We start from the raw sequence: 19,915 nt of genomic DNA, 5'->3' as shown, positions 1-19,915 counted from the left end.
AACAATAGCTGAAAAGAGTATGAATGCGATAATAGATAGTGGAAGCTACATAACAGCAATATCTGAGGCAGCATACAAGAGGTGCTCTCAGGAGGTGGACTGGCCTGTTCTATCGGTTAAGAAAACCAAAATAAAAGGGGCATTAGCGGGTAAATGTACGGAGGTCACCCAACAAACAAGACTGGAATTCTCCTGCCAAGGACACAAAATAGAGTCTAACTTCTGGATCGTGCCAAATCTGGCGATCGACATGATAATAGGAACGGACTTCCTAAATGAACATGAAGCGATAGTTGATCTAGGACGAGGTGAAGTGGTTTTGAGGAAAGGGAATCCCGTCCACATTAAGTTCGACGACCAGCTGATCCCAGCTCAACTACCGTCTAACTGTGTACGGATAAACTATGCGTGTCTGAAAGACAGAAAGGAAGAACAGGTCGACGTTGCGGGTAAGGGAGAGGACACGGATGAGAATGAAGTCGGAATAATGGGAGAAATAAAGGAGAAAATAGGAGAAAAAGTGGAAGCAATAAAGAATATAAGGAGTGACCACCGCAAAGAACTTCATAAATTACTAGTAGAACATGCGGAGGTCTTTCTTCCCAAGACAGGATCAATAAAGAACTTCCAATATGAATTTCGTGTTCGTCCGCACAACCAGTTTCGTGTGCCACCCTATCCAATCCCCTTGGCATATCGACAGAAAGTAGCAGCTGAAATTACGCGAATGCTGAGTGAAGGAATAATAGAACCTATGGCTTCAGCCTATAATAACCCGTTAAGAGTAGTCGAGAAGGCAGATGGTAGTATTCGTTTAGTCTTGGACTCGCGACAAATTAATACCATAATAGAACCCGAAACAGACAGACCGGAACGATTAGAGGAACTCTTACAAAACTTCCATGGAATATCAATCTTCTCATCAGTTGATCTAAAATCGAGTTTCTGGCAGATCGAGCTCCATCCAAATTGCAGACAGTACACAGCCTTTTTAGCATTTGGAAGATGTTACCGGTTTCGTCGTCTCCCATTTGGTTTGAACATTTCGTCTGCCGCATTCATTCGGGGGCTGGACGGCATACTAAGCGATAATTTGAAACGTCATGTCACCAGCTATGTGGACGATTTGCTGATCGCGGAGAAATCTTGGGGAGAGCACAATGCGGTCCTCGGGGAACTCCTTGCGACATTCAAGGAATACGGAGTGACTATCAATATCGAAAAATCGAATTTTGGGACGTCCTCTGTCAAATTTCTAGGACATATCATCACGGGTGAGGGCATTGCGCCAAATCTCGAAAAGATCGAAGCGATTGAAAAGTTTCCCATTCCTACGACAAAGAAGCAGTTAAGGGGGTTCTTGGGGATCATAAATTTTTACAACCGCTTTATACATGTCAAATCTCAGAGCAGTCCTCGGTTGCATCAACTTACAGGAAAGAAGATTCCTTGGGAATGGGATGAGGCGGCAGAATCCGAATGGAAAGCATTAAAATTCGCATTATTACAAGCACCCATCCTATCACACCCTAATTTAGCAGAAGAGCTTTGCATAGTAACGGACAGTTCATACTCCGGTCTGGGTGTCATGGTGTTCCAAGACTATGTACATGAAGGAAACAGGGTGTGGAAGACAATTGCGTTTGCTAGCAGAGTACTAGCCAAGAGTGAGAGGAATTACTCAGTAACCGAGTTAGAGGCGCTGGCTATTGTATGGGCGTTTGAAAAATTCAGATACCTTCTGTTTGGTCGCAAGACGAGGGTCTACACAGACCACAAGGCACTCGAGTTCTTGATGACTGCAAAGCTTAATCACAGGCGGCTCATTAGGTGGGCATCATATCTACAGCAGTACAACTTTTCGATAGAATATATCCCCGGCAGTCAGAACATTATTGCAGACGCCTTATCACGGTCACCGATCGGATTTGAGCACAACATGGAAGAAGATCTGGAGGAAAATCACTACTGCCTTTACTATATGCAGAAAGTAGCCTTTGAAAATTTTATTACCTGTAGTATGCAGGACATCAAGAAGGAGCAAGACAAGGACCCTGCCCTAGTGTTATTGAAACAGAAATGGATAGACAGAAGACACGCCACCATCAGGCAGTTCTACCTCTTGCAGAAAGGCATAATTTTCCACCGAAATTATACCAATGACACTGAATGGGGGGTATGCATCCCTGAACACCTAATAAACAAGGTTATATGGCATACTCACCTCAGCTATGGACACTTCGGACCACGCAAGTGCAATCTCAAGCTAAGGACCATGTGTTACTTTCGAAACATGGAGCGTCGAATTCGGAGGGTACTGTCGGTGTGTAAAGACTGCCAAAAGGCTAAGCACACCACTGTGAGCATGCAGGCACCATTATACCCAATCGTACCGACCAAATTAAGACAATTAGCAGCAACAGATTTGATGGGACCTTTGCCAAGAACAAGAAGAGGATATACTTACGTATTAGTGTTTGTTGAACTAACGTCCAAATACGTTACCTTTACGCCACTGAAGAGGGCGACAGGACGAACTGTATCACGAGTCCTAATCCGGGATTTCCTACCACAGGTTGATCATGTGAGTAGAATCATTTCTGATAACGGGCCACAGTTTAAGTCAAAAACATGGAAGGAGACGTTGCGTCGATGTAAAATTGATCCCATTTTTATATCTTCACACCATCCGAGCTCGAATGCTGCAGAACGGGTTATTAAAGAACTCGGAAACTTGTGCCGGTTGTACTGTAACAAACAGCACACGACATGGGACGTTTTCCTTAAAGACTTCCAGGAGGTGATCAATGAGGCACCCCATGGGATAACAAGATTGGCACCCATTACAGTACTGAAAAACCGGATTCCTAAGGACTTGATAACCAAGGTCGTAAACTTCCCACCAAGGGCGCGAACGCAGCACCAAGCCATAGTGGATTTGGCTCTCAAGAGGATACGGGCAGCAGCAGAGGTCAGGAAGAGACGTGCCGACAGGGGAGCTCGTCTACGACACTTCCAAATTGGACAAAAGGTGCTCGTTAAGTCTTTCCGACTTTCGAACAAACAAAAAATGAAATGCCAAAAATTCTATTCTGTTTACAACGGCCCGTACCGTATAAGGAGAGCAGCTCACCACAATGCGTATGAATTGGAGACGCTGAAAGAAAAGAAGTCCACAGCACTCCACCACATCTCTCACATAAAGGAGTTCGTAGAATAGTAGTAGTGTAAGAAGTGTACATAGTAGAATAGGCAAATATATGAACCTTTGTTCGAGGAACAATAATCGTTACATTAATAGATTAAGATTGCTAAAGTATTAACACGCTGCGTTGTCTTGCATAAGAATTTACTGCTGCTATCCTCTTTTTGTTTATGTTCGGGATCTCATCTGTCGTTGCGATAAGAGGGACTACCTTTCCATGAGCAATGTTTTTGTCCTTTCCTATCTGGTGTCCATGTTAAGGGATAAAGATGAGTGACGAGACGTCGCACAAACGGGCGCATACAAGAACGTGCTCTTAGAAGCGTTCTGAGAAGTCGTGATACGCTCAATAGCGGCCACAACCAGTTCGTGAAACGTTCATACCAATGCTTGCAGGCACGCGTCAGTGCACGGCAAGATTGTGGTACATTGCGTGATTTCGAGGATGAATATGGGCAGTATAGTTTTTTTTTTTGCAGAGCTGCGCCAGCATCGTTGTCTTGCAAGTCGGGGTGATCCTGTGAGCGTTTGACTCCAATGGTGCCCTAGACGAGAGAAATGCGAGCATAAAGCCTACCATGCCAATGTGCTGGTTGGGGATTTAGCGTGCTGCTCGTGACTGTCACAGATGAATAACCAGGGACTTATACTTGGATATTCGTGACACACTGTGTAGCTGGCGTGTGTTGGGCGACTGAATCCTCAACAGGAACCACCCCTGGCTTGGTCATATTACATTGCTTCTGGAAAGGTGTGCTTTGATCCCGAAAACCGCATCAGATAGAGAAGGAAGTTGCAACTATAAATTTATTGTCGTGTATAGCCATGGCTAACCCAGTCTCTGGAGTTTCAGTGAGGCGTAGTGAGAACTCGGAGGCCATGTCGTACGGCGCGCACATCACTGTCGTCAATAGCGGCGAGCAGCGAGACATCTCAACGTAACAGGAATTATGTCATGAAACCACAGACCCGAGATGGAGGGACGACCGGCGAGCGAACGTACAATAGTTGCATGTTCGAACGTACAAGAGTTGCATGTTCTTTATAGCTCAGTAAAACTTCAGCCTGCATAATAATATAATTTATTTAGAAGACATAGAATGTAGATCGTTGGCATATGGTAGTTAACTCTTGAGCATGTCTACTGTCGATCTATATAATTAATAGTAATATTAGTGCGGGCCCGCACATTTAGTTCTTCATCCTATATAGCGTCACACACCATGTACAATAGTGAGATCGGTCTCTACACAAATATCAAGATAAATTATTTCCATGATTTTTGTTATGATAGCTACAGATAAATAACTATAAAATTAAAATTAGAGCGTCTGAAATGACAGACCATCAATGTATCGTTCTGTAAATTTATTATAACATAGAAGGTCATGGGGAAAAGTTAGGAATAAGATTTTTGTAAGAATTGTGCAGATGACGGGGATCGTGGCAATGCAGGGGCCAGCCGGAGGTCACTGGCTACCTGCAAGAAGAAAGCGTCAGTGCGCTACCTGACGTGAAGGGCGGGAGAGCATCCGGTCCTACAAGCTGACAGCACCAGGCCGTGTACCTGAGGGATTAGGCGGCAGACAACCCTCGCCGGGCCACAAGCGAAAGTGGGGCTGGCCGTTGACACTGACACGCGACCCACACGCGACAGCCTGCTAGCTCTCCGGACGCGGCAGCCGTTTGGAGGGATTCCCTGCGGCAGACCACGTTGTCGTGAGTACACGAAGAAGATCACATATCGTGTCAGAACCTGCGCCTCATGTGCCTCAGGACAGAAAGGGACGCTATATACTCACCTGTTTGGGTTTTTACAACTCACTAGCATTGGCCGATCTGCATACACAAAGCAGTATCGTGCCACACTAACAAATGTATGGTCTCATTTCTAACTTCTCCTCTCTATTAGAGAGCAGTTTTGGCAATCGTCGCTCCTAGTTCGATCCTGTATGGATGACCTCACACACTTGTGGAGTCACTCCACGTGCCATCATCCCTCGTCAAACTGCAATATTGGGAAACATAAAGTACTGTCCAGCGAGAGAAGAGGCCTACACTAGTGATGTATCCCAACAAGTAGACCTCAGAGACAATTAATCGACGTGAGGAGAGCCTATCACTGTGTCTTCCTACCATACTGCCGTCATCATATGCGTGGGTCTTGGTCCAATCTCAACAGAGTACTGCAGATGCTCCAGCATACCCTACTGCCGTTTCAACAACATAGCAACAACACCCGACGTTTAGTCCTATGTGATGTCAGTAAGGTGTAATGTGTGAAGTGCTTCGAATATTTCTAACAATGTGATTTAGTGCCTCATTCTCAGCACAGTCGTGAACATTGTGCAATGTGCACGCACAACTTGATGCCCCATGAACCTTGTTTTTTTTTTCTTTTCTTTCTTAAATTTCTTTCTCTAATGTTGGTTTTGTAATGTATGTTATACCTTGTATGTGTTTGTGTTTTTACACTGTAATTCTTATTACAAATTACTGTATTGTTCTCCACACCATGTTTTTTTTTGTATTTTGTATTTATTGTTGTGTGTATGCGAACAGTGTGCCTGAAGTCCCCATAAACTGAAGCAGATACCACCACTGTCATTGTGAATGGACCATCAGTTCAGGGAACATTTTGTAAAGGTTATTCTTGCTGCAGGGAGACAGAATGAATCGGAGGTTGTAATTAGATTCTGAAAGCTCACAAAGAGATTGTTAACTTAAATAGTATCATGTGAGAGTGAGTTCAGGTTAGTTTCATGATTCAAATTGTTGTAAAATCTTGGGCATTCAATTGCGGAGCACTACAACTTTGATTGTAAAGAATAAATTGCTCCATATTTGGCTCACATGCCCGGGCCATATTTAGAGAGTGAATATCTGTGTGAATCGGTGTTTGGAAGGGGCTCCCTGGGTATGGATGTGTGATGTGAGTGTTAGTGTTCCATACTAAGAAGGTGAAGTTGGCTACATCATAAATAATCCTCCCTCTATGAGCTGCATTTTTCAGTTGCAGTGATTTTTTTTATAGAGTGCGGCATGTGGAGTCACTTTGTAAGATTGTTCTTGGGCGATTGACTCACTACCTTTTCAGCCATGTGTCCGGATACTTTTGATCACAAAGTGTATATAGCGTTTGAACATTATGAATTACCTCGAAGAGAATGGTCTATTGACGGATTTAGAAAACATCGTTCTTGTGAAACAAACTAGGTCGCTTAAATTGCGTACTTATGGAATATCGTCTCACTAACGTGACTGGATTCATGATTTGCTGAAAGAGAGGTCACAGTTCGTCATCGAGTAAAATAGAAGTGATAAATGGCATTCCCGAAGTAGTGTTACAGTCCCTCTGCTGTCCCTTATGTATATCAACGATTTAGGAGACAATCTGAGTAGCCGTCATAGGTTGTTTGTAGATGTGAGAGGTGGCATGAGCCCCCTCTCATATTTCTATCTTACGATTCTCCTCTCTAGTTGCATGCGGTGGAGGTTCCGTTGCTATTCCTTCACACGCGGACTTCCCATGCAGCGTCTCTCGCCACCCGGGTGGTCCAGTGACAGGCGGGCTCTTCTGACTTTGAAAGGGTAGGCCGACAGGTGTGGGGGGTCGAGTGAATACTTTCCGGACGCCGACATTGTCAGGAGACGCGCCCGCGGGAGCCGGAAGTGGCGGCTGGGCTGGAGGTTCCGTTGCTTCGCAGAAGCTTAGCGAAAACACTTTCTGGCGGGCTACCAGCGAGGCGTGGGAATGACTTATGTACCCAGGCAGCTGTGGCGGGAAAATTCCCGCGCTTTCTGCAAAATAGGAACCGTGATTGGCTTGCTCAGGGCATAGCTCCGTGACGGAGCAAAATCAGCACAGAAATTGGCGCCAAGAATCTCCATTGGTGGAATGGTAGTGCTCCGGCAATGGAGTGGAATTTCCGCCGGTTTTCGGGTTGCTGATTGGAACGTAACCACGGCCACTGTCGTGGGGGCGGGAATGTTGTGTGTTGGGCCTGTACGGGTGCTCTGGGAGTCGGCAGTCGCCTTTCGGTCGAGGACGTCGAAGCAACCAGCCCTCGCCTGCGGTACGCCAGATCGTGTTCTGGCAGTCAAGAAGACAGTTTTGGTAATGTATGTCCGCAGCACCGGCAGGTAGGGATTTTCCTAGGTGATAATCAGAGCTCAGCAGAGCGAGCCTGTTCGTCTTTTTCTAACTTTGTTCTGTCTTGAGTAGCAGCAATTACTGTTGGGTTAGCGGTGTGTCTCTCTTGAGATTTGAGTGGCAAGGAATTGGCTCCACATACCACTTCGTCTTAAACCTCACGATCTAGTTTAGGGACAACTTCACCTTTACAGTTTTTGTATGAGTCTCCAATTCGAGCCAATTTAATGTATCATAAATTAGAATTCATGTGTTTTTGTTTATTAATTTGTGTTTAGTCTTAATAAATCATATTGTTATTTTGGACAGAACTTTAATTCTGTTAATCGATAGAGCAACCCTATCATTCCTCACTATGCTAATGAAACCTTTGTTTATTTAACTTATTTATCAAATTAAATTATTGCAGGTGCCAAACTCTCTTCTACTCCACTGGCAGGGTTGATTAGAGTCAGTTCGCGTATTTTTTTATCCTTGTGCAACAGCAAAAGTCGGAGTTAGAATAAAAGGGGGGGGGGGGCTTAGAGCATGATTTACATATGTGGATTCTAGTAGAATTTAGTGATAAATACACTGCTAGCCCCGGCACCTCGCAGATGATGCTGTCGTTTATTGTCTAATAAAGTCATCAGAAGACCAAAACAAATTGCAAAACGGTTTAGAACAGATATCTGAATGGTGCGAAAATTGGCAATTAACTCTAATTAGTGAAACGTGTGAGGTCATCCACACGAGTTCTAGAAGGAATCTGTTAAACTTCGGTTACACGAAAAAATCAGTCTGATCTAAAGGCCGCAGATTTAGCTAAATAGCTAGGAACAACACTTACGAACAATTTAAATTGGGAAGAACACAAAGAAAAATGTTGCTAGGAAAGCAAAAACAAATACTGCGTTTTATTGTCAGAACACTTAGAAAATGTAACAAATCTACTAAAGAAACTGCCTACACTACGCTTGTCCGTCCTCTTTCGTAATACTGCTGCGCGACGTGGGATCCTTACCAGGGAGGATTAACGGAGAACATCAAGAACGTTCAAAGAAGAGCAGCGCGTTTTGTATTATCGGAAAAAAGAGGGGAGAGTGACGCGGGCATGATTCAGGTTTTGGAATGCACACCATTGATACATAGGCGTTTTCCGTTGCGGCGGAATCATCTCACCAAATTTCAATTACCAACTTTCTCCTTCGAATGCGAAAATATAGGAAGAAACGACCATCATAGTAGAATAAGGAAAATCAGAGCTCCCGCGCGCCGTCCCGAGAGTCGAATAATAGAGACATATTGTAAAGGTGGTTCGATAAGCCCTCTGCCAAGCACTAAAGCGTGATTTTCAGAGTATCAATATAGATGTAGAAGTAGATGTAGATAACACTTTTCACAAAAACGATATGCCACGATTAACGAACACGGCGCTTACAGTAAATAATGTCAGCACGCACTATCCCTAGCATAACTAGAGGCAAATTGCTTACCTCACGTCTTGTGAAGATGTAGCTGTCGTCACAGTTGGTTTCTAACTCCGCTGCCGCATGCTCTGACGCGCATGCAGTAAATGGATTTTGTTTCTGTTTACAGAAGCAAAAAAACTATAGAAAAAAACTCTGGGATACTTCTATCATTACTCATGGCAAATTTTCCGCATGATAATCATTCTCAAAAGACACCGTAAAAGTCTCCACGCGATCATAGAATCAACATCAGATCGCACAAATATGCTTTCCGAGGCAACTTTAACAATTAATTCCGTCTTTGCGCGGAGTTGCACTTCACACACTAATTTGCGTGTTGCCACCTCGAAAACCGGTCTTAGACTGCCACGGATTAACACATCACACTAGTACGTCATCGGAAGCAATTTTTCAACAAACTGTTCCGCCTTTACATGAGAGCAGATTTTGTACACGGATTCATGTATTACCTGCTCGGAAACGGATCGTGATCTAGTGGTGAACTATCTTAGCAGTTTGACACCTGCCCTGTCAGGGCGTGTTTGTGATTGCTCCATCCCTCACATCAATAAGCACTTAACGGTAGCTATGATCAGTAATTAGCGTTTCCTGGTGATCTGGGTGATATTGAAGTTATTATTAACAATTTCTCAGTGTAAGCAGCGTTATCAGAACGGTTGTAGCTGCATATTACTATTCGCTACTTGGCGGCCAGCGTTGTAGGTGAATGCCTATCGTGTCTCTCTGCTCCAGTGCGATAAGGCTTTTTCTCGCCCAATCATTCTCACTCTATGTGACCATTTGGCGCGTCGTTCAGCGAGTCTGCCTTGTGATCCTACTTAGTCGCTAGCCTCCAGTAACCCAATCTTCCTATACTGTGCATTAAATACATAACAACACAAATGTAATAAACTTATGAGGGATCAGGCATAAACGCCATAACCTCATGTCAGTGCCTGATTATTAACAAAATGCATTTGCTTTCATATCCTTGAATTGAGATTTAACACTGGTAATTAACACATCTGCCGAAAAAAAGAAAATTTTCGTGATACATGTAAATTCTGTCATTATCAACGCTCACACTGTTTATCAGTAAAATGTTTAGAAGATTCATTAGTAACTTTGAGATCGCTCTTCCATTATCTTCACAGAAATTCAGTTGTTCTTTATTGTAAATATTGCTTAAATGCAGCTGAAGCGAATAAACGTTGCAAAAGTCTGTCTTCATTCTGGTTGTGTTGAGTTCAGCACCTTATCGTTCCCAGATGTATGCTACATGTCATTTTAATGCTATTGCTTTCTGTCTACAAGATCTGAAACAAAATTTTGTATAGCACTGTACGACTCAGGTTGATTCAGTAGCCATCCTTTTTCAAGAGTATCAGTAAAAAAGTTAAAATGAGGTCCATGCACAAAGTTAACTTGGTGTTGCAGGAACCACCCACTTGCACTAAACCTCCACAAATGTCTCAGTTTAGCCAGTGAGTCCGTAGAGGATGGTAGAAGAGGCCCACAGTATGACTGGTCGTGTTTGCGGAGGTTAGTTAAGACAATCCGTTCTTGGACTATCTTAGTGAGTCGTCGTGTGAGATTTTTTCTATGTTTCCTACTTTGTGTCCCTTGCAGAATGAGCATTGTTTGTAAAGTGCAAGTGCAATTCTACTTCGTGTGACTATAAATAATGCACCGGGTACCCATATTATTCGAAGTAACGTTCGAAACTGATGCCATTATGATGTATTTATTTATGTACTGAACATCTTAAATTGATAATATCGTCAAATTAATAATTAGTAATTGAAAACTAACAATATCCTGACAGCATGGCCTTACGACAAAACTAGATCGGAAGGCGTCCTAGCCGGCCGCTGTGACCGAGCGGTTCTAGGCGCTTTAGTCCGGAACCGCGTTGTTGCTGCTGTCGCAGGTCTGAATCTTGCCTCGGGCATGTATGTGTGTGATGTCCTTAGTTTAGTTAGTTTTAAGTAGTTCTAAGTCTAGAGGGCTGATGACCTCAAGAAGTTAAGTCCCATAGTGCTCAGAGCCACTTGAGCCATTTCAACAACATGGGGGTTCCCATTTGAAATTTTAAAGTTGCCTCCCGCCCCATCCCAGGGGACTGGGATGGCGGACTAATTTTAGCACCAGCAGATGTCCCCTTCGGCGGGCCGCTGTGGCCGAGCGATTCTAGGCGCTTCACTCCGAAACCTCGCTGCTGTTACGGTTGCAGGTTCCAATCTTGCCTCGGGCATAGATGTGTGTGATGTCCTTTGGTCAGTTAGGTTTAAGAAGTTCTAAGTCTAGGGGACTGATGACCTCAGATGTTAAGTCCCATAGTGCTTAGAGCCATTTGAATCATGTTTGTCCCCTTCGAAAATAATCAGCTTTGGATTCTACACATTTTTTCGTGTGAAGCTTATTTTTCGGGTTGTTGTGGTTGTCAACTTAAAATTTACACCCTGTATAGTGCCCCTGTGAATGTGGTAGCGTTTAAAAACGTTAAACTACTCGCACTGTTCCTAAGCGTTGTGCAGATCATTCGTGACATATCGGACAAAGGGAACTTGACAAGTCGGCCTCGGCTGAACATTGTCTAGAAACTGGGCTAAAATACTACTTGAAAACCGAGAGTTTTGGCTCAAACGCCATCATATTGGGATTCTGTTATAAAATAAGCTGCCCAAATAAGACTCAACAGCAAGTTTTAATAGATAATAGGGGTACGCACTCAGTAGGGCATGTGGACGGGCTCTGGACATTGAGCGAAAGCAAAGACGTAGGCTTGACGCTTGTAGGGACGCAGCAGCGGCAGTTTCAAACGTGTCGCCGGCCCCTCGCGGCATGTGACGTCACTCAGTGCCGCGACGGGACGGAGCCGCTACTAACTTTTCCAGCTTGCCTTCTGCACACGTATGACTCCGGCTCCTCTCTGGAAGGTCCCAGACATTGACATTGCATCTGTATAAGCAGAACACCCAGCCAGTGGTGGCTGTCACTGAGAAGACAATGGCATAGGCAGCTATCGGAAGCTAGAGCGACGCGGCTTGTAAACCAAGAATATTTTACTAGAGCATGACATCGCGAAAGCATTCTAGGACTTGCAGTGAGTTCAAAAAGTAGTCGTCTAGTTGTAATTTTTTTAGAAAACACTAAGTACCGGTATATGTCAGGTGAAAGGAAGGGAACACAAAATGTGAACATCCAGTCATATGCAACGAACTTTGGTTGTGAACGTCCAGTTATATGCAACGAACCTTGGTAAGTCATTTTTATTGATGGACAAGGAAATAAATACATCCATAGCGATAACAACTTTGAGAAAATGGGTAATTTATTCAAAGGCTCCTTCAAAAAGTATTCGTCCATTCATATTTTTTTAAATTTACAATCTGAAAATATGATTTCAGTTACAAAAATTATTATTTAGGGGGGGTTTCCCTTTGCAGCTATTACCGCTTTTAGTCGTCTGGGCATCGACTTGACGAAGTTTGCCGTCAGAGAGGCTGGAATTTTGTCCCATTCGTCTTGAAGTGCTTCTTTTAAGTCTTTCTTGTTAGAAATGTGCCTTATCCTGATGCTATCTTACAGTACTTTCCAAAGGATTAATCTCTGGTCTCTGAGGAGGGGTGTTAAGTTGTTTTGGGGTATTGTACAGGAGCCACAGCCTTGTATTTAGAGCCGTATGCTTTGGGTCTTTATCTTGTTGAAAAATCTAATTTCATTGCAGACCTAATTTTTCGGCGCTAGGATTCAGATTGTCCTTTAAAATGTAGATATATATACATGGTGATTCATTTTACCTTCTACAAAACGTAATTTTCCAACACCTGCAGCACTCATACAGCCCCACACCATTAGGGAGTATTCGTCTAGCTGCATATCTTTTAGAAAACAAAGTCTGTGTAACATGAACTGTTAACCGTTGGCACATTCTTCTTACGCCACGCCATTCGCCTGCCATCCTACCCGAGTAGGTTATATTTACTCTCATCAGAAAATATTACTCTATTCCAGAAGTCTTCCTTTTTGGATCTATGTTCCATCGCAGAATGATGACGTTTCTTTCGATTCTGTTCTCTGACCCAAAATTTCTTGCGCGCTACCCGGTCCTGATACCCATACGTTTCGGAGGTATTTCTGATTGTATTGGCACATACCTTCTTTTCCCTACACTCTAACTCCCCAGCCAACTGCCGGCCGAAGTGGCCGTGCGGTTAAAGGCGCTGCAGTCTGGAACCGCAAGACCGCTACGGTCGCAGGTTCGAATCCTGCCTCGGGCATGGACGTTTGTGATGTCCTTAGGTTAGTTAGGTTTAACTAGTTCTAAGTTCTAGGGGACTAATGACCTCAGCAGTTGAGTCCCATAGTGCTCAGAGCCATTTGAACCATTTGAACCCAGCCAACTTAAGAACGCTGATTTTAGGTTTCTTCTTCGTTTCCCTCATGATAAATATCAGGTCTGCATCAGTCAAACTGTGAGGGCGTCCGGTACGTGGTTGGTTTCTTAATGATTGTGTTGCGCAAAATCGATCTATTATCGACTGAACCGTCGATCTAGGTCTATCGACTACTTGACCAATCTCGTAAGAAGATTTGTACTCATTATGTAAGCGCAGAATAAGTTTCCTTTCGATCAGCGTCGTCTCAGTACCCTTACGGCCCATAGCGCTAATTGCACTCTATCGGTAGCTTTCAGAACAGGCCGAGCACGGCTGACTCTAGTGTGTGCCGTGGGTCAGCGTTATAGTTTAATCACTGCGCGCAGAATTTCGGCATGTTCAGATGGTGGACGAATACTTTATGAACTAGCTCTTGTAGTACATTTTCTATTTTGTTAATCTTGCTGTCGATTTGGATGTATTTCTTTCCTTGCTTTTCAACAAAAGTGGCTTACCCAGGTACTTCTTACATGACTGGCTCTTTAGATTTTGTATACATTTCTTTTCATGTTACACAGACTTTGTTTTCTAAAAGATATGCAGCTACTCGAATACTTTTTGGACTCACTGTATAACTTTAGATATACTAATCATCTCCTTAATATGATCACTACAAAAAGAAAAAAAAAACACGTCACAGTTTCCTGTAATGACGTAGCACAATCTCCGAGCTGACTGTTGGTTTGAACATTGTAAAGTTGCTGCTACAATGCACTGTATTCGCAGAAGTGTATCAGGGTACCGTTAGATGTCTCTGTCTTGCAATGGCATCGGCGGTTTCATGCGAAAGGCACTAGTACTTCAAACTACAAAATAATAAAATGGTGGTTTCAGGTGAAAACCACTGTAGAAATCATTAGTACTCAGAGGTTTAAGCAGAAATTTGCGGATCTCATACCGCCGCACTTACCCAGATTCCGGAGCGTGCGGTGTGATGGGTACCGTTGCCACAGCTATTGACGTCATCCAAGGTCTGCTACGGTGCCGGCGCGTTGCCAACTGGCCACACAGCTGTTTTTAGACAGTTTTGCGCTGTAGACGGCGGTAGAGCACTGTCACTGTGTTACACGAGAAGCAACAACGCTCTAAAGGTACGTGACACTCGTAGGGAAATGCGGCACTCTTTTAAAACAGCATGAATTCCGACGAAATCTTGCGAGGTGAAGTAAACAACGCCATGCGCTAGCCGCCATATGCAACGCACTAACGCGTGCTTGGGAGCCATTTCGCGCGGCAACAGTAGCGTCCACAGACACGGATTGTGGCCCCACATGATTGCTGTTGACTGAAGTTCGTTCGTAATAATTACGTGCGTGTGAAAGTAGCTATTCACGCGTTTAAAATTACATTTCAGTGCCTTCTAATTGTGAAACTCACTTAAGATGACGTACTGTATGCAACAGGTACACGAAAGTGCTAATTGTCTATTGCAGTTAAGATCGATCTATTAAAAACTTGTTCAATATAGATGAATGGTGCCTCAGTTCTTCAGACAAGTTTGACTACAAAAATATTTAAATGGTGAGGCAGGAATATTATTGTGGACCTTATGTCAGTCCCAAATCAAGTGTCTAAAGTGTTGTCCAACGATGACAACTCTTGGTGAGATGTCGGTAAATAGTTTAACATTAATTTCAATAGATAACTTCAACTGTACGTGCAATTTGTTAATTACATTTCATTACTGTGTTCAGCTGACGCGCCTACTATTAATGTAAAATGGTAACTGGATAAATAAACAACTAACAAAGGAAGCTATGCATTTAAAAGTAGGAAACCATTTATATCGCAACTCTACGCAAAACAGGAGAGAGTTAGGTAACTATATTCGTTCTCAGAACGTATAAACGGCCTATTAACTTCGACGCGGAGTGTGTATAAGATGCGCCTGTAACTGAAGAAAGATTTTTGTGTTTTCTTACAAAATTACTCCATTTTTATGGACATTAGGTAAAAATCAACGCAGGAGACTGAAAGTGACAGGCATCAATTTGCTTATTAAAAGAGATAAATAAAGTTAGTAATTAGTAATATTGTGAGCTTTCGTGACCTATATTTACTTTCCTCGTGACTTATTGGGGGCGTTGTTGGCGTTGTTCTCAGCCTTCCGTTTCGTTTCTTGGTGCAGCTAGTCGCGCCAGAAGCCGTGGAGATGGCCTTTAAACGTTAAATAACACTGTAGTTGTTTGGTGGACGATTATTTTAGGACTTATGGGAGTTCCACAACTCTACTAATATGTTCTAATCATGCAGCAGCTCCAATTTCAGTTGGTTTATTTCCACAAGCAGTTCGACTAGTGAGTAATCATCGTCAGACTGTATAAAAAGTTGTGTCCGCATTAGAACTGAAAGCCTCCTAGGCTCGGCTTACAATTTTAATTCTTGTTTCCTTCAGTCGACGGAATCAATCCAATTTGCGATGTGGTTCGAATTATGGACGTAAAGGTTCTTGAACATTGCAAAATCTCAAGTAAAGCTATTCAGATAGACTTTTTTCTAAAAAGGGTGATCTAGAATAACATAATACCTAATTAATAGTTTATACCAGTGGTTATTGTATTACTTCTTATTGTCATTCATTGTAATACTGTGTAACGGAACTGGCTCTGATGATATTAAACTTCAAGCCTTGTTATTCCAGAGTCTTAGGTTAAAAATAACATTATGGTGAGTAAACTACCCAATTTTTAAAGTGAATAAGCCAAAGTATTTATCTCAGAACTGTAATGAAGTAACTTTTAAGCACTCGAGAACAGGAAAAGCCCGTTTTGATACCAGATACTGTAAAAGTTATGTTCACAACTAAAAAGCAAAACCCAAAAAATATTGCAAATCGCAATCCTTTGATAAAATAAGTTAAGCAGATCGTAACATTGACCCTAGGTAATTCAAAATCTAAGTAAACTCATGCCAACGTTGCAATATAACGAGGGTCAGAACGTAAACGTAAGTTCCTGTCATCGTAACGTTGTCAATTGCATCAGTTAGAAAAAAAATAATTTATACTGATTGGTCTGAGCCAGAAACCCGATGACGGAGCCCACAACTCGCGCAAATTTCATAAAAACCAACTTTCAAACACGTACAATTCCCCCTCATTATTCAACACACACTTGCCGGTGCACATACCCCAGAAAAGCACGTAGAGGCACATATAATGCCAAACGAATGAAAAACAGGCAAAGATTACAAATAGTAGTGGTAGGGAACTATGTGGCTAACAGTTCGCCGCTGTATCTCCGAGGATGTCTCCCGCAGTCGGAGACGAAACGTCAGGGGAGAGCTTTATACTTCGACCACGGCCTATCAGCCAGGAAGTTTTAAGTGAAGATAAATACTTGAACTTAGTTAGTATGGAACTACATTTATTGAACGGCACGTATTTGATTAAGTCAGTGTAATTAAAATTACGTTAACAGTTACTTGGCCGGTTTGCAGAGCTTTTGCGGAGAGTGACGCGATAATATAATGTTGCTTATTTGTGCTTGCTGGATGATGCCTTCCTGCGTCGTCTGAGCTAGGCCACTTGGCGAAGTTGTAAATGGTTCCTTAATATGAAAATACATATGTGCACCTTGACGTATGCGTAATCCATACGGTGGATATAACATTCCTCCACTCACTCCGGCTGGATATAGATTCATATTAAAAATGAAAAAATTCCTCCAGCTGTATTTAAGGTGTCGATTTTATTTTGGCAACTAGTTTCAAAATTGTAACAACGTCATCTTCAGGCCCATACACTTGTTGACGTTAACTACGTGCGGCTGATACTATTAGTCAGTGAAGTGAAACTTCATACTAGTTACTAACCACCTTCCACACGGAGCACGTCCGTATTCTCACCACTGACTTCTAGAAACAGCCTGACGCAGTTGACGTCAACAAGTGTATGGGCCTGAAGATGACGTTGTTACAACGTTGAAACTAGTTGCCAAAATAAACTCGACACCTTAAATATAGCTGGAGGAATTTATTCATTTTTAATATAAATTTATACCAGCTGACGTCCCATTGCCCTCCATTTCAACTATGGATGTACGAGGAATATAGAATCGTCTGCCACGTGTCAGGTTTACAGTTTTTAAAGTATGCAGAATCACAGCAACTTGCCGGATATGAAAATGTATTGCGTCTCGTTTCGCCTCACATGTCACATCCGTGAACTCACATTTAGAACACCCTTTAAATAACTACCTTTATGGTCTAAAGCGGGCGAAGACGCATTAGCTTGTAAACGAAAAATACATAACATCAGTTTTTCGCCACTTAATCACATCAGCGAAAACAACCTCGTGCATAAATTATCAGCGTAGCTTTTAGCTTTTCATACGATTTGAAGCTATCTGATATTTTCTTCACACAATGATCATGGCAATGTTAAGTCCATAAAGTATTCAGAATGTGGATGTTCGGCTCTACTTGGGATACGGTTCATTCCGACACGACTTCGACATGCTACTGTCTCTGCGCGTTCACGCAAACTCACACACACACACTTACTGTTCAACTCTCCGATTGTCGATTCAGCACTCGCTCTCTCCACCTCCTATGGCAGATCATTTTAATCATTACACTTAATGTAGTTACCACAAATATTTAATGCAATCGAAATATTGCCCAGCCAAAAGTAAACATGTTAATAACCAATATATGCCCTCACATAATTAAAGTGATGAAACGTTATAGTACACCTTATTACAAAACGAACACGTCAGCTGGCTAAGATAAGTGGAATGTACCTATATTGCAATGAGAAAAGAAAAGAAAAAAGTAATACAACTCAATATCAACAGTGCCTTCACAACTGCTGATTTTATACATCCTAAATTTGGAATAATCTTAACGGCTAATCACATCTGGCGCAAGAGTTAATATCGCTGAAACAACCCCATAACGACCAAAGACGTAATTTAACTACTTCCCACAACTTGCAGATTCCCTGTAAGCCTCCAGGATACTAACGGCTGCGCATGGATATCTTTTAAAATCATCATACATACAGCACAAAGCATAAATAGTACATACATCACCATAACAACAAAAAAACAATATTTACATAAAAGCAGTCCATGAGGAAATGTATTTCACAAAAGGCAACAGTTAGGTTTTAGATTCACGAAACACACATGATAAGCAATAGCTCCTTTTTTGTTATGACCACAAATAGTTCTGTATTTTCAGTAGGTACAACTTTCAATAAATTTGTTGACAAACAGTCGCTGCTCTAAAAGTGCCGTGAAAATAAACAAAATTGCTACTAGAGCTGTTTTGTGTTTACAAAACGCCTAAAGTTGCCACTGTGTTATAGGCAGAAAATTGTATCGAAGACAAGCTGTAACCACAGACTGTTAAACTGACAACTGTGAAGTGACATGCTATTAAAAAGATCAAGATCAATCTGTATTTCGACACGGGTTTAAGTTGGTGATACCTTTTTTGTTGCTGGAGTAAGCGTCCCCTCACGTTTTGCTGACCTTATTACGCACTATCCGGACGGAAAACCCAAGCTTTTGTGGCTGTTTTGATGGTTTTCTTATCGATTTATGAGCTGAAAACGTATTGGAAACGAGATTAATCACAGCAAAACCTCTGTCAGCTGTTGTTCATAAGCACCACATGGAGAGACCAGTACATACGTGTCTATTGCACTGTGTTGCGTGGTACCTGAAACTCTGTGTTCTGATGTACATTTCAGGACACACTTTTTAAACTCTGTCTGCGCAGATGCCTGAAAACAAATACACTGAACTCGGTCATACATCCCGGATCTCAGTGCACTGCCTATGGTAACTTCATTCTTACTTTTGTGATAAGTGAACGAACAGACTTGGTAGTCACCTGATAACAGCAATGAGTTGTTTTGAGATGATAACGTAATTAATTCGAAGGACGTTAGAGCTAAGTGGAAAAGTATGTTTAAGACTTAGATTTCACGATGACTAACTACATTCATGCATTCTCCAAGCGATATTGTCAAGACTCTTACAACATTGCCACAGATTTTAGTCCATCCTTTTAACTGATTTACTTACTTGCAAGCAACTATGAAATAGTTCTTCGCCTTCTTCTTTCACTTCTTGTTTTAGCTGGTGCCATTACTATTATTAACAACAGAAACCTAGGTACCCAATTACATCACATTACTAGCTGTGTACGATCAGTAATTACGGGCAGCTAATAATGTTAAACGTGTGTGTTTCAGTTAAGAGAAATCATTACATTTAATTTATTAGGACATGTACTGTACTGAGACATGTACACAGATATTAAAAGCTAGCCATGAAGGGCTTGTTCTTCATGTTCATATTTTCCAAAAAGAGAAGACAGTGAATAGTTTCCTTTGAAATGAAACTCTCATTCACGACAGAACAACCAGAAATATTTTAAATGATTCTTTTGCAGGTGACAGAATGGGAAATACTTTTTCTTACTTCGGCAAACTGGCCGGTGAAGATTGATTATGCAAAGACAGTCACTGTTGTATCTATATGTGCATCATTATGGACATTCTGCTTTTCGTCTTTGTTCAGGGGGATGAATTAAAAATATGTGTATAGTAAACCGATCAATAAAAAGATAGTTACATCCCCACAAATGCCCAGACACAATAGTGTATATTTTTCTGAATGTAAGTCGGTTTTTTAATGATCAAAAATTTGTA

At 42.2% G+C, this 19,915-nt stretch overlaps 1 protein-coding gene across 2 annotated transcripts in view; it reads right to left on the bottom strand.

Moving 5' to 3' along the window:
• Positions 1 to 18,808, bottom strand: part of LOC126262900 (monocarboxylate transporter 2-like) — a 146,742-nt gene extending 127,934 nt beyond the window's left edge. Inside the window, exon 1 of one of the 2 annotated variants that reach the window (XM_049959799.1) lies at positions 18,686 to 18,808. The gene's annotated coding sequence lies outside the window, so the exon portion shown is untranslated. Of the gene's footprint in view, positions 1 to 14,161; positions 14,438 to 18,685 lie in introns of those variants that run through there. The other variant, XM_049959798.1, reaches the window with a different exon arrangement.
• Between the last annotated feature and the right edge of the window lie 1,107 nt (positions 18,809 to 19,915).

The sequence above is a fragment of the Schistocerca nitens genome, chromosome 6 (assembly GCF_023898315.1).
Source record: "Schistocerca nitens isolate TAMUIC-IGC-003100 chromosome 6, iqSchNite1.1, whole genome shotgun sequence".
In the NCBI taxonomy this organism is placed as follows: Eukaryota; Metazoa; Arthropoda; class Insecta; order Orthoptera; family Acrididae; genus Schistocerca; species Schistocerca nitens.
The sequence above is the reverse complement of the archived record's forward strand: the minus strand, read 5'-3'. Positions and strand labels throughout refer to the sequence as shown.